This window comes from Leucopleurus acutus (genome assembly GCF_964270905.1).
Source record: "Leucopleurus acutus genome assembly, chromosome: 3".
Lineage (NCBI taxonomy): Eukaryota > Metazoa > Chordata > Mammalia > Artiodactyla > Delphinidae > Leucopleurus > Leucopleurus acutus.
In genome coordinates, this window is record NC_139145.1 from 168,505,526 (window position 1) to 168,518,972 (window position 13,447).

At 38.8% G+C, this 13,447-nt stretch overlaps 1 protein-coding gene across 1 annotated transcript in view; it reads left to right on the plus strand.

Annotated features, from left to right (window-relative positions):
• The window catches only part of SEMA5A (semaphorin 5A), a gene marked incomplete at its 3' end in the record, with an annotated part of 473,237 nt that overhangs the window by 208,990 nt on the left and 250,800 nt on the right, over window positions 1-13,447 (plus strand). The window lies entirely within an intron of this gene.

Here is a 13,447-nt window from a genome sequence, read left to right on the forward strand (position 1 = left end):
GATAGTAAATATCTTAGACCTTGGAAGTCAGACAATCTGTATTCAACTTTGCCAGTGTAGCCCAATTGCAGCCCTAGAATATACATAAAAGAATGCTCTGTTCCACGAAAACTTATTTACAAAACAGGCAATGGGTCCAGGGTGGCCCATGGACCATCATTTACCGGTCCCTGTTCTAGAGCCTAGATATTAACAACTTTACCAAATAGTAAAAATGGCTTTTAAAGATAAATATACAACATTATTTGTATATGAACTTGTTCACATATAAAACAATTAAAAGAATGGTATAGTTCATAAGTGCCACTGAAACATAATGAACAACCAAGAGGTATTGCATTACACAGGTGATGTCTGGTGGACCAGAAGGGATAGAGAATGGCTAGTGAGAGTGATTAAAGAAGGATGCAGGTAGATTCTGGGACTGCACTGGGCCTTGAAATGTTCAGCATTATATTATTCAATGTTCATTTTCATTTTCAAATGCATATCCATTTGAGGCCTATTGTAGTACATCCTAAACACAGATATTAATAAACTTGCACCCTACTCTTAAGTGGCTCCCAGCCTGTTATATTTGTTAGAGAGCAGGAAGGAAGGTCGTTCGGAAAAGGTGGAATCGAGATAGCAAAGTGGGGAAGTGGGAATAAGTTCAGTGAAGAGCTGATTGTGGTGCAACTAGCCGGGGGTTCGTTGGGGAAAAACAGAAGACAAGTGAAGGGCAGGGGGCTTTGAGAGGGGCTGATGGCCAGCAAAGGCAGTTGGCCGTGGCCCATGGAACCTTGCCGGCAGAGGAAGCCAGTGCATGCAGAGTGCAGCCTTGCCACTTGAGATTGGATGGCCTTCCAAAGGCTGTTGGTGGGAGTTCACAGGGACATCATAGACTAAGAATGTGCCTTCAAATGTGTGTGTGAATTGCAGGAGAGGACTGGGACACTCATGACTTGGAATCTGACTTTCTTTTATCCAACCCGCCTAAAAGACCTCTCCAAAGCAGTTGCATTTTGGCTTTCTTTCTTCATTGAATATCAGTGTTAATTATGTTTTTTTGTTTTTTTTGGTTTTTTTTTGCGGTACGCGGGCCTCTCACTGTTGTGGCCTCTCCCGTTGCGGAGCACAGGCTCCGGACGCGCAGGCTCAGCGGCCATGGATCACGGGCCCAGCCGCTCCGCGGCATGTGGAATCTTCCCGGACCGGGGCACGAACCCGTGTCCCCTGCATTGGCAGGCGGACTCTCAACCACTGCGCCACCAGGGAAGCCCAGTGCTACTTATTGAATAGAACAATGAATACTCTAATGGAATGTCTGCTCATTTTCGTTAATCTATTGTTATCTTGTTGGTTTCTGTGGAAGAATCCAAGGTAAAAATTCCTAAGCAGAGAATTTCTTGTAGTGGATTGGAAAACAAAAAGAAAAACAAAAAGAAAACAAAACAAAAAACAGGACAGGGGCTGTAAAATATGTGAAGAAAATCACAGTGAAATGTACTAATAATATGATGAATAACATTTACCTGTTTTCCAGCCATAGATCGATTACAACTCACAAAAAGAATTTGGTGAGCTTGATCCTAGGAAAGAATTGCCCCTTTGGAAAAGCTGTAGACAGACTACCTAAGAGAGTCTTAGCTGTTCAAGGGAACTAGTATCTCTTCTTAGAAAAGCAGGTTACATAATCCTGTGATATAGGGAGAGAGTGATTTCTGTGTATTTCTGACTCACCTAAACCCACATGTCTGTATTAGAATACCTTACAGGAATATTTATATGGGTCTTATTATTTTATTTACTGTGATTATCATCACAAGGGGGATAACCTCTGAGTTTGGGGTCCCCCAAACTACTCTCAGTTTCAATGATTTCGCTAGAAAGATTCACAGAACTCAGCAAAGTTGTTATACTCATTGTTATGGTTTATTACAAAAAAGGGATACAGATTAAAATTAGCAAAGGTAGAAGACACATAGAGCAAAGTCCAGGAGAAAACAGGTGCAATTTTCTATTTGTTCTCTCCCAGTGGAATCATCTGGACAGCACGCAATTCTCTTAGCAAGATGCGTGACAAAATGTATGGGAAAATGTATGGAATATTGCCAACCAGGGAATCTCACTTGAGCTTTACTGTTTTTTTTGACTCAGTCGGTAGGCACGGAACACCCATGTGGCTGACCTTAGTTATTTAGACTCCTGTCCCTATGGAGGTCATACTGATAACACCATGGTCAAAGGTCTCCACCATTAATCAGGGCTCCCAGGTATACAGAATCACTCTTATCAGGCAGGATATGCCAAGGCCTTAGAGATTATCTCCCAGGAGCTGGTAAAGGATCAGACTTCATTCGGAAAGTGCAGGGTTTGAATGCCCCAGACCTGCTGAGTCAACCCGTTTCTGAAGGACCTCTCACTGGATTAATAGAGTTCTGACAGAGGGTGTTACTTTTTCAGTTGGTTTTGAATGGTTCTTCATGCCTTTCTAAATTTGGCCTGGGTCTTACACCCTGAGTAGGTATTGATAGAATGTGATTTATGAGGTTGACCAAAAAGTTTGTTTGGATTTTTCCATAACAGCATATAGAAAAACCCGAACAAACTTTTTGGCCAACCCCAGTACATGAAAGTGAATATAGTTCTAAGAGGAGGCAAAACTGATGTCAGATATGTGGCCTCGTCCGCAGGATGTTGTCAAAAGATTTAATAGAGCCATCCTCGTGGTAAAATTGTGAGATGGGTGAAAACCACCCTTTACTGCCCCCAGTGGTGAAGTTGGGAACTGGTATTTCTTGAGACCCTTCCATGCTTTAGGTACTCTTCGGGCTGCTTCCTGGGAATTAATTTATATATTCTTCCCAACACATACTATTGTTCTATTATTTTCCTGTTTTATAGTTTGTTAAAAAAAAATAAGGCAACTGATGCTGGCAGTTGGTTCTGAGAGGACCCAGAGTTAATTTCCTTTTCAGTAATGGCTGTAACAGAACCATGCCTCTATATTATCAAGGAGGTCCTTTTCCTAATACCTTGGATATGTGCTGTCTAATGAGTAGCCACTAGCCATGTTTGGCTACTGAGCAGTTGAAATGTTCTTAGTTCAAACTGAGATGTGCAGTAGGTAGTGCAAAATACGCACTGGCCTTCAGAGACTTAGAACATACATATGCGATGAAAATGTCTCCAAAATTTTTATTTTGATAACATGTTGAAATAATATCGTGGCTATATGGGTTAAATAAACTATTGTTGAAAATCAACAACTTTTCAGTGTCACTACTGGAAAAATTCACATGTGTAGGTAGCAATATATTTTCATTGGACAGTGCTGCCTTGGAACATTTATCATCACGCTTTCCTTGGTACCAGCAAGCATTTCTCTTCTTTGGCTTAACTCTCTTGTGTATATATCTCACTTTTTAAACTAAATTATAAATGTCTCGCGGGCAGAGGTCTGTCTTACATAACTTTGTATCCTAGCCAGTACCTACGGTGGGTTCTTCATGTAGCTGGTACTCAAGAAATATTAGTTGACTATGTAAACTATCTAAGAATATTCTTGGTATATATTGTCTTCATGCTTAACCCTAAAGCTCCTGGAAAAATCTGGGTCTCTTTTGGAAATCATTCTAGTTCTGATGTACAGATAGAATCAGTACTTGTGCAGACACCACCTTGGGACTTTTTCACATTTCTTCAAATGAGGAGACTTCCTGGGACAACCCTAGCTTGTCTCTTGAGTGGTGGAGGCCTCCTTCTTCCCCTGACTCCTGAGGTCTGTGGTGGTAGAGTCTTAGATGAGAACATATGCTGTTTCCACTAGCAAGGAGACAGAGAAGAAACTGAGCCTGAATTGTCAGAAAGAGATGTTAGCTTCAACAAATGATTTATTGTCTTAAAGCCAAAGTCTGGCGATTCCTGAGTATGTGGCAGAACAAAGTCTAAGAATATTTTAAAACCAAATACCCTAAGATTCTAAGAAATTCCTGAAACTGTCTCCTGCAATCCCTGTAGTTACCCAGTGGCAAATGGCTTTACTTGTGCCTCTCAGACTTCTCGTCATGACTGCTTACACACAAGCACATGGCTGACTCTTGGAATAATCTAAGTGCCTGTTGAATAGGAATCACTCATTTTTATACTTTTCATCATATTAACATCATTTGTAATTCTGAAGTTGTAAATCTGAAGGAAATTACTTTTTAATGTCCTCTGGCACAACATTAAGATTTTGCAATTAGATTTTATAGCCCGCAGTCATATGCTTCAGGTCACAAGGCAAAATTAAGACCTTCTGCACCAGGAGAGTTTCCTGTGGGTGACACAGGGAGCTTATAAGCCAAGCAGAGTTCAGGGCAGGACAGCCCAGGCACCAACTTCACAACCTGGAGGACAAAGCCAGCCACAGGCCAGGAATTTGAGGGTCTCGCCTAGTTTGCATATAAATTTGCATAATCTTTTAACTAAAAAAAGAAACAGTCTTCCTTGATGGATGGATGAATAGAAATTGCTTCTTGTGTGAGCTATCCAGCAGTAAAAACCTGCCACTGGTTAATTTGGTTCTTATCCTGCAGTCACCAGCAATAAGGGCTCTAGATGGTTTAATGAAACAGGTTTCCACTATCTTAAAAGTTATAAACAAAGGAGAAAGCAACGCCCCCTACCAGGTGGATTTTGAACCCAGCTCACTAACAACTTTCAGAAGCTTCTCTTTATGCCTTGCCAGGTGTGTCTCTGGTAACCACTGGACAACTCAGAATTTGGGGGACCAGAGAAGCCTGGTTCTCACCTAACACTTATATTCAGATCCAGAGAATGAACAAGTGTTTCTGTTATGGCCAGAAAATCATGCAAACGAATAAAAGTTGGGGAAACAATGGAAATCACAAATCCTACACTTTATTCAGAAGGGGAGTACATTTCATTTCATTATGAAATGGTAGTTGATCCCACTGAAATTTTGTTTCCTAAGATTTTTCTTAAAATACATACCCAGGATAAGTATGAAATGCATTTATTTAGTTCTGTGTTATCCTGCAATTATCTAACTTTGAGAAATGCTATATCCAAAAGTCACACAAGAAGTCCTTCTCAGAGTGAAGCATGCCCTCAGCCTGCCCCTGGCCAGCCTCATCTGACAAATACCCCCTGATACAGGCTCTCTGCTTTTGCCCTTCCTAGAATAATATATGCATTCTTTCCTATAATTTAACTGATTTGTGGTTATTATTTAATGTCTATTTATGTTGTGAATACTTATTATACCATGGATTCCAGGCTGTAAAACATAGCCTAATTTGAGACTTGTGGTTTTTAAATTGCGTTTGAGTTAAGAACACCCAAATCAGGAGCACTTCAAGAAAAATGAACTATCATAACTGTTTGGTTTCTTAGAAATCCACCAGGCATGCTGTCCAAGGTGAAGCAGTAAAGTTTAGAAGAACCCAATTCCAGAGAACAAATATTTTGTACAACTTGCAGTTTGTGGATTTTTCCTATAGTGAACCTGTGAGAAATGGATTATTATATGTCATTGCAAAGAAACATATGAAGAGACTTGATAAAACACTAGACTCATGGTGAGCAGATATGCAGCTAAAAACCAAAAGGATCTGGCAAAGCACTGTTAGCATTTTAAAATGCTGTGTTTTATGTGTCATGTTTGCAAATAAAAGTGTAAATAAAAGATACTTTATGCTTTTTTGGTAATTGTATTATTTCGCTTTTACTGGTATAAAAATATTTTAATTTATCTAACAGTTTATTGAATATATTTTTTTAAATTTTTTAACATCTTTATTGGAGTATAATTGCTTTACAATAGTGTGTTAGTTTCTGCTTTACAACAAAATGAATCAGTTATATATATACATATGTTCCCATATCTCTTCCCTCTTGCGTCTCCCTCCCTCCCACCCTCCCTATCCCACCCCTCCAGGTGGTCACAAAGCACCAAGCTGATCTCCCTATGCTATGCGGCTGCTTCCCACTAGCTGTCCACCTCACGTTTGGTACTGTGTATATGTCCTTGCCTCTCTCTTGCTTTGTCACAGCTTACTCTTCCCCCTCCCCATATCCTCAAGTCCATTCTCTAGTAGGTCTGTGTCTTTATTCCTGTATTACCTCTAGGTTCTTCATGACCTTTTTTTCCCTTAAATTCCATATATATGTGTTAGCAAACGGTATTTGTCTCTCTCTTTCTGACTTACTTCACTCTGTATGAAAGACTCTAGGTCTATCCAACTCATTACAAATAGCTCAATTTTGTTTCTTTTCATGGCTGAGTAATATTCCATTGTATATATGTGCCACATCTTCTTTATCCATTCATCCGATGATGGACACTTAGGTTGTTTCCATCTCCGGGCTATTGTAAATAGAACTGCAATGAACATTTTGGTACATGACTCTTTTTGAATTATGGTTTTCTCAGGGTATATGCCCAGTAGTGGGATTGCTGGGTCATATGGTAGTTCTATTTGTAGTTCTTTAAGGAACCTCCATACTGTTCTCCATATTGGCTGTATCAATTTACATTCCGACCAACAGTGCAAGAGTGTTCCCTTTTCTCCACACCCTCTCCAGCATTTATTGTTTGTAGATTTTTTGATGATATGGCCATTCTGACTGGTGTGAGGTGAGATCCCATTGTAGTTTTGATTTGCATTTGTCTAATGATTAATGATGTTGAGCATTCTTTCATGTGTTTGTTGGCAATCTGCATATCTTCTTTGGAGAAATGTCTATTTAGGTCTTCTGCCCATTATTGGATTGGGTTGTTTGTTTTTTTTGATACTGAGCTTCATGAGTTGCTTGTATGTTTTGGAGATTAATCCTTTGTCATTTGCTTCATTTGCAAATATTTTCTCCCATTCTGAGGGTTGTCTTTTTGTCTTGTTTAGGGTTTCCTTTGCTGTGCAAAAGCTTTTAAGTTTCATTAGGTGCCATTTGTTTATTTTTGTTTTTATTTCCATTTCTCTAGGAGGTGGGTCAAAAAGGATCTTGCTGTGATTTATGTCATAGTGTGCTGCCTATGTTTTCCTCTAAGAGTTTGGTGGTGTCTGGCCTTACATTTAGGCCTTTAATCCATTTGGAGTTTATTTTTGTGCATGGTGCTAGGGAGTGTTCTAATTTCATTCTTTTACATGTAGCTGCTCAGTTTTCCCAGCACCACTTATTGAAGAGGCTGTCTTTTCTCCATTGTATATTCTTGCTTCTTTTATCAAAGATAAGGTGACCATATGTGCGTGAGTTTATCTCTGGGCTTTCTATCGTGTTCCATTGATCTATATTTCTGTTTCTGTGCCAGTACCATACTGTCTTGATTACTGTAGCTTTGTAGTAGAGTCTGAAGTCAGGGAGCCTGATTCCTCCAGCTCCGTTCTTCTTTCTCAAGATTGCTTTGGCTGTTCCAGGTCTTTTGTATTTCCATACAAATGGTGAAATTTTTTGTTCTAGTTCTGTGAAAAATGCCATTGGTAGTTTGATAGGGATTGCATTGAATCTGTAGATTGCTTTGGGTACTATAGTCATGTTCACAATGTTGACTCTTCCAATCCAAGAACATGGTATATCTCTCCATCTATTTGTATCATCTTTAATATCTTTCATCAGTGTCTTATAATTTTCTGCATACAGGTCTTTTGTCTCCTTAGGTAGGTTTATTCCTAGAATTTTATTCTTTTTGTTGCAATGGTAAATGGGAGTGTTTTCTTAATTTCACTTTCAGATTTTTCATCATTAGTGTATAGGAATGCAAGAGATTTCTGTGCATTAATTTTGTATCCTGCCACTTTACCAAATTCATTGATTCGCTCTAGTAGTTTTCTGATAGCATCTTTAGGATTCTCTGTGTATAGTATCATGTCATCTGCAAACAGTGACAGCTTTACTTCTTCTTTTCCAATTTGTATTCCTTTTATTTCTTTTTCTTCTTTGATTGCTGTGGTTAAAACTTCCAAAACTGTGTTGCATAATAGTTGTGAGAGTGGGCAACTTTGTCTTGTTCCTGATGTTAGTGGAAATGGTTTCAGCTTTTCACCATTGAGGACAATGTTGGCTGTGGGTTTATCATATATGGCCTTTTTTATGTTGAGGAATGTTCCCTCTATGCCTACTTTCTGGAGGGTTTTTATCATAAATGGGTGTTCAATTTTGTCGAAAGCTTTTTCTGCATCTATTGAGATGATCAGATGGTTTTTCTCCTTCAATTTGTTAATATGGTGTATGACGTTGATTGATTTGTGTATATTGAAGGATCCTTGCATGCCGGGGATAAACCCCACTTGATCATGGTGTATGATCCTTTTAATGTGCTGTTGGATTCTGTTTGCTAGTATTGTGTTGAGGATTTTTGCATCTATGTTCGTCAATGATATTGGCCTGTAGTTTTCTTTCTTTGTGACATCTTTGTTTGGTTTTGGTATCAGAGTGATGGTGGCCTCTTAGAATGGGTTTGGGAATGAGTTCCTCCCTCTGCTATATTTTGAAAGAGTTTGAGAAGGATAGGTGTTACCTCTTCTCTAAATGTTTGCTAGAATTCTCCTGTGAAGCCATCTGGTCCTGGGCTTTTGTTTGTTGGAAGATTTTTAATCACAGTTTCAATTTCAGTGCTTGTGATTGGTCTATTCATATTTTCTATTTCTTCCTGATTCAGTCTTGGCAGGTTGTGCATTTCTAAGAATTTGCCCATTTCTTCCAGGTTGTCTATTTTATTGGCATATAGTTGCTTGTAGTAATCTCTCATGATCCTTTGTATTTCTGCAGTGTCAGTTGTTACTTCTCCTTTTTCATTTCTAATTCTATTGATTTGAGTCTTCTCCCTTTTTTCCTTGATAAGTCTGGCTAATGGTTGATCAATATTGTTTATCTTCCCAAAGAACCAGCTTTTAGTTTTATTGATCTTTGCTATTGTTTCCTTCATTTCTTTTTCATTTCTTTCTGATCTGATTTTTATGATTTCTTTCCTTCTGTTAACGTTGGGGTTTTTTTATTCTTATTTCTCTAATTGCTTTAGGTGTAAGGTTAAGTTGTTTATTTGAGATGTTTCTTGTTTCTTAAGGTAGGATTGTATTGCTATAAACTTCCCTCTTTGAACTGCTTTTGCTGCATTCCATAGGTTTTGGGTCGTTGTGTTTCATTGTCATTTGTTTCTAGGTATTTTTTGATTTCCTCTTTGATTTCTTCAGTGATCTCTTGGTTATTAAGTAGTGTGTTGTTTAGCCTCCATGTGTTTGCATTTCTTACAGATTTTTTCCTGTAATTGATATCTTGTCTCATAGCGTTGTGGTCAGAAATGATACTTGATATGATTTCAATTTTCTTAAATTTACCAAGGCTTGATTTGTGACCCAAGATATGATCTATCCTGGAGAATGTTCTGTGAGCACTTGAGAAGAATGTGTATTCTGTTGTTTCTGGATGGAATGTCTTATAAACATCAATTAAGTCCATGTTGTTTAATGTATCATTTAAAGGTTGTGTTTCCTTATTTATTTTCACTTTGGATTATCTGTCCATTGGTGAAAGTGCAGTGTTAAAGTCCTCTACTATGATTGTGTTGCTGTCAATTTCCCCTTTTATGGCTCTTAGTATTTGCCTTATGTATTGAGGTGTTCCTATGTTGGGTGCATAAATATTTACAATTGTTATATCTTCTTCTTGGATTGATCCTTGATCATTATGTAGTGTCCTTCTTTGTCTCTTGTAATAGTCTTTGTTTTAAAGTCTCTTTTGTCTGATACGAGAATTCCTACTCCAGCTGTCTTTTGATTTCCATTTGCATGGAATATCGTTTTCCATCCCCTCACTGTCAGTCTGTATGTGTCCCTAGGTCTGAAATAGGTCTCTTGTAGACAGCATATATATGGGTATTGTTTTTTTATCCACTCATCCAGTGTATGTCTTTTGGTTGGAGCATTTAATCCATTTACATTTAAGGTAATTATCGATATGTATGTTCCTATTACCATTTTCTTAATTGTTTTGGGTTTATTATTGTAGGTCTTTTATTTCTCTTGTGTTTCCTACCTAGAGAAATTACTTTACCATTTGTTGTAAAGCTGGTTTGGTGGTGCTGAATTCTCTTAGCTTTTGCTTGTCTGTAAAGCTTTTAATTTTTCTGTCAAATCTGAATGAGATCCTTGCTGGGTAGAGTAATCTTGGTTGTAGGTTTTTCTCCTTCATCATTTTAACTATGTCCTGCCACTCACTTCTGGCTTGCACAGTTTCTGCTGAAAGATCAGCTGTTAACCTTATGGGGATTCCTTTATGTGTTATTTGTTGTTTTTCCCTGGCTGCTTTTAATATTTGTTCTTTGTATTTAATTTTTGATAGTTTGATTAATATGTGTCTGGGTGTGTTTCCCCTTGGATTTATCCTGTATGGGATTCTCTGTGCTTCCTGGACTTGATCAACTATTTCCTTTCCTATATTAGGGGAGTTTTCAACTGTAATCTCTTCACATATTTTCTTAGTCCCTTTCTTTTTCTCTTCTTCTTCTGGGACCCCTATAATTCGAATGTTGGTGTGTTTAATGTTTTGCAGAGGTCTCTGAGACTGTCCTCAATTCTTTTCATTCTTTTTTCTTTATTCTGCTCTGCAGTAGTTATTTAGTTATTTCCACTGTTTTATCTTCCAGGTCACTTATCTGTTCTTCTGCCTCAGTTTTTCTGCTATTGATCCCTTCTATAGAATTTTTAATTTCATATATTGTGTAGTTCAGCACTGTTTGTTTTCTCTTTAGTTTTTCTAGGTCCTTGTTAAACTTTTCTTGTATTTTCTCCATTTTATTTCCAAGATTTTGGATCATCTTTACTATCATTATTCTGAATTCTTTTTCAGTTAGACTGCCTATTTCCTCTTCACTTGTTAGGTCTGGTGGGTTTTTACCTTGCTCCTTCATCTGCTGTGTGTTTCTCTGTCTTCTCATTTTGCTTGTCTCACTGTATTTGGTGTCTCCTTTTTGCAGGCTGCAGCTTTGTAGTTCCCGTTGTTTTTAGTTTGTGTCTCCAGTGGCTAAGGTTTGTTCAGGTAGTTGTGCAAGCTTCCTGGTATAGGGGACTAGTGCCTGTGTTCTGGTGGATGAGGCTGGATCTTGTCTTTCTGGTGGGCAGGTCCACGTCTGGTGGTGTGTTTTGGGGTGTCTGTGGCCTTATTATGATTTTAGGCAGCCGCTCTCTAATGGGTGGGGTTGTGTTCCTGTCTTGCTAGTTGTTTGGCATAGGGCATCCAGCACTGTAGCTTGCTGGTTGTTGAGTGGAGCTGGGTCTTGGTGTTGAGATGGAGATCTCTGGGAGATTTTCTCCTTTTGATATTACATGGAACTGGAAGGTCTCTTGTGCACCAGCGTCCTGAACTTGGCTCTCCCACCTCAGAGGCACAGCTCTGACACCTGGCTGGGCCACCAAGAGCCTGTCCTCCACAGAGGTCAGAATAAAAGGGAGAAAAGAAAGAAAGAAGAAGATAAAATAAAATAAAATAAAGTAAAGTTATTAAAATTAGAAAAAAAATTATTAAGAAAAAAAAAATTTAATTCATTAAAAAAAAAAACGGACAGACAGAACCCTAGCTTATTCTTACTTTTTCATTCCACACATTTAGTATTGCCTATACATTCAAGCTACTGTACCTTGAGCTGCAGGCACTGCAGTGAGCAATGCAAACATAAGAGCCTTAGTGTTCTTGCCCAAGAGCAGAGAATCTGATCTGGGGCCCCATAAGAGTGAATATGAGCAATACCAGTTACAGCCACAGGGGGCACCATGTCTTCCACATGGCACTCTTGCTTCCTCAGGACACATCTGTTCTGTGAATCTCTGGTCAGATCTCTCTTTTCCTGGTCCCTAAGCCCCTCAGTCATCTCTCCTTTCTGTGTATGAATACTTCCTGTAACCCTATAAATACCTGTAAAGATCTTGTATCTATAGATACTGTGTTTAAAGAAGATATTTGTGCTCCTTCCCTAACTGAATTAAAAACTCCTGGAACAGATCATTTATTAACATCTTCTTATAGCTCCAGGACCTTGTATTTATTTTGCAATAAATAAGGATTTTTTTAAAAAATTGACTTGCCTATAAAATGAAGAATTTTATATAAAATACTAAAAACAGTCAAGATAACATGAAAATATCAAAAACCAAATACAGATCTCTATATAACTCAACACTGGTTTCCTTTAAGCAGAATAGAACTTTCAGTTCACGTCCGTTTTTTCCCCCAATAACTGATAGTAGAGAAAAGCCATATTTGTTGCACAAAGCTATTGCTTGGAAATAATCTACCTCATTTACATCAACAAAGGCCTTTCTACAAGACATGTGTTAAGACATGGGCATATTTCCATATTAGATCTTTTTTTAGCATCTGGTTTTGTGCAAGAGATTATTTCTGTGCTACACACTTTTTCCACAAACCAGTAACTGTCGATTTGCCAGTTGTCATGCACCTGTTTAGTCAGTGTGACATCACTCAAAATATTAAGCTCAAGGAAAAAGACAATCAGGGGCTTCCCTGGTGGTGCAGTGGTTGAGAGTCCGCCTGCCGATGCAGGGGACACGGGTTCGTGCCCCGGTCCAGGAAGATCCCACATGCCGCGGAGCAACTAAGCCCGTGAGCCATGGCTGCTGAGCCTGCGCGTCCGGAGCCTGTGCTCTGCAACGGGAGAGGTCACAGCAGTGAGAGGCCCGCGTACCGCAAAAAAAAAAAAAAAAAAAAAAAAAAAAAAGACAATCAGATCACATGGTTAGTTGTCAAGGATAATAATAAGGTTCAGCACAACTGGCAGACAACTCACTGAAGATTTTTTCTGTGTCAGAAATGAGCTAATGAAAGTTGCAAATATGGCTAATAAGGCTGAGTTCTATCCCTCTTCAAATACTCTCATGTTGTAATAATCGGACTCTAGGCTGGAGGTCATTTAATAGGAGTTAACAGTGCTTGTAAAAAACCTGTCTCTAAAGAGTGGCTATTTTCTGATTTCCCTTAAAAAATGCAAATGAGGCCTAGAATTGACTGTGAATTTCTCATCTAGAAAGGACTGAGAGTGTTTAACTAGTCTAATCTTGGGGCCCAAATAGAAATCTAAAGGACAGGGAAATGGAATGTCCATTTTGAAAGAAGGCAGATGGTGCTTCTGTGGCTTTTGTGATTTTCCCACATCTTTGGCTCCTTCCCATCAAGCTGCACAGGAAATGATCTTGTTTGCATTCAATATTCCTCTGATGAATCGTGTGAGTGCTGTGTTATTTTCTGCCCAGTCCAGAGGCAAAAGGAAAATGCACATCTGGCTTGTAAATCACAACCAAGCATTGATGCTTCACTTCCTTTTTATTGGGTGGCTGCCCTCTATGTTTTACACATTCTCAGTGTGGATTATGTGACACCCTGACAGAAACCTCCAGTGGCCCCTAAATGATCACCTGGGGGGCCCTTCAAATCCTCTGAAATGTAACGTTTG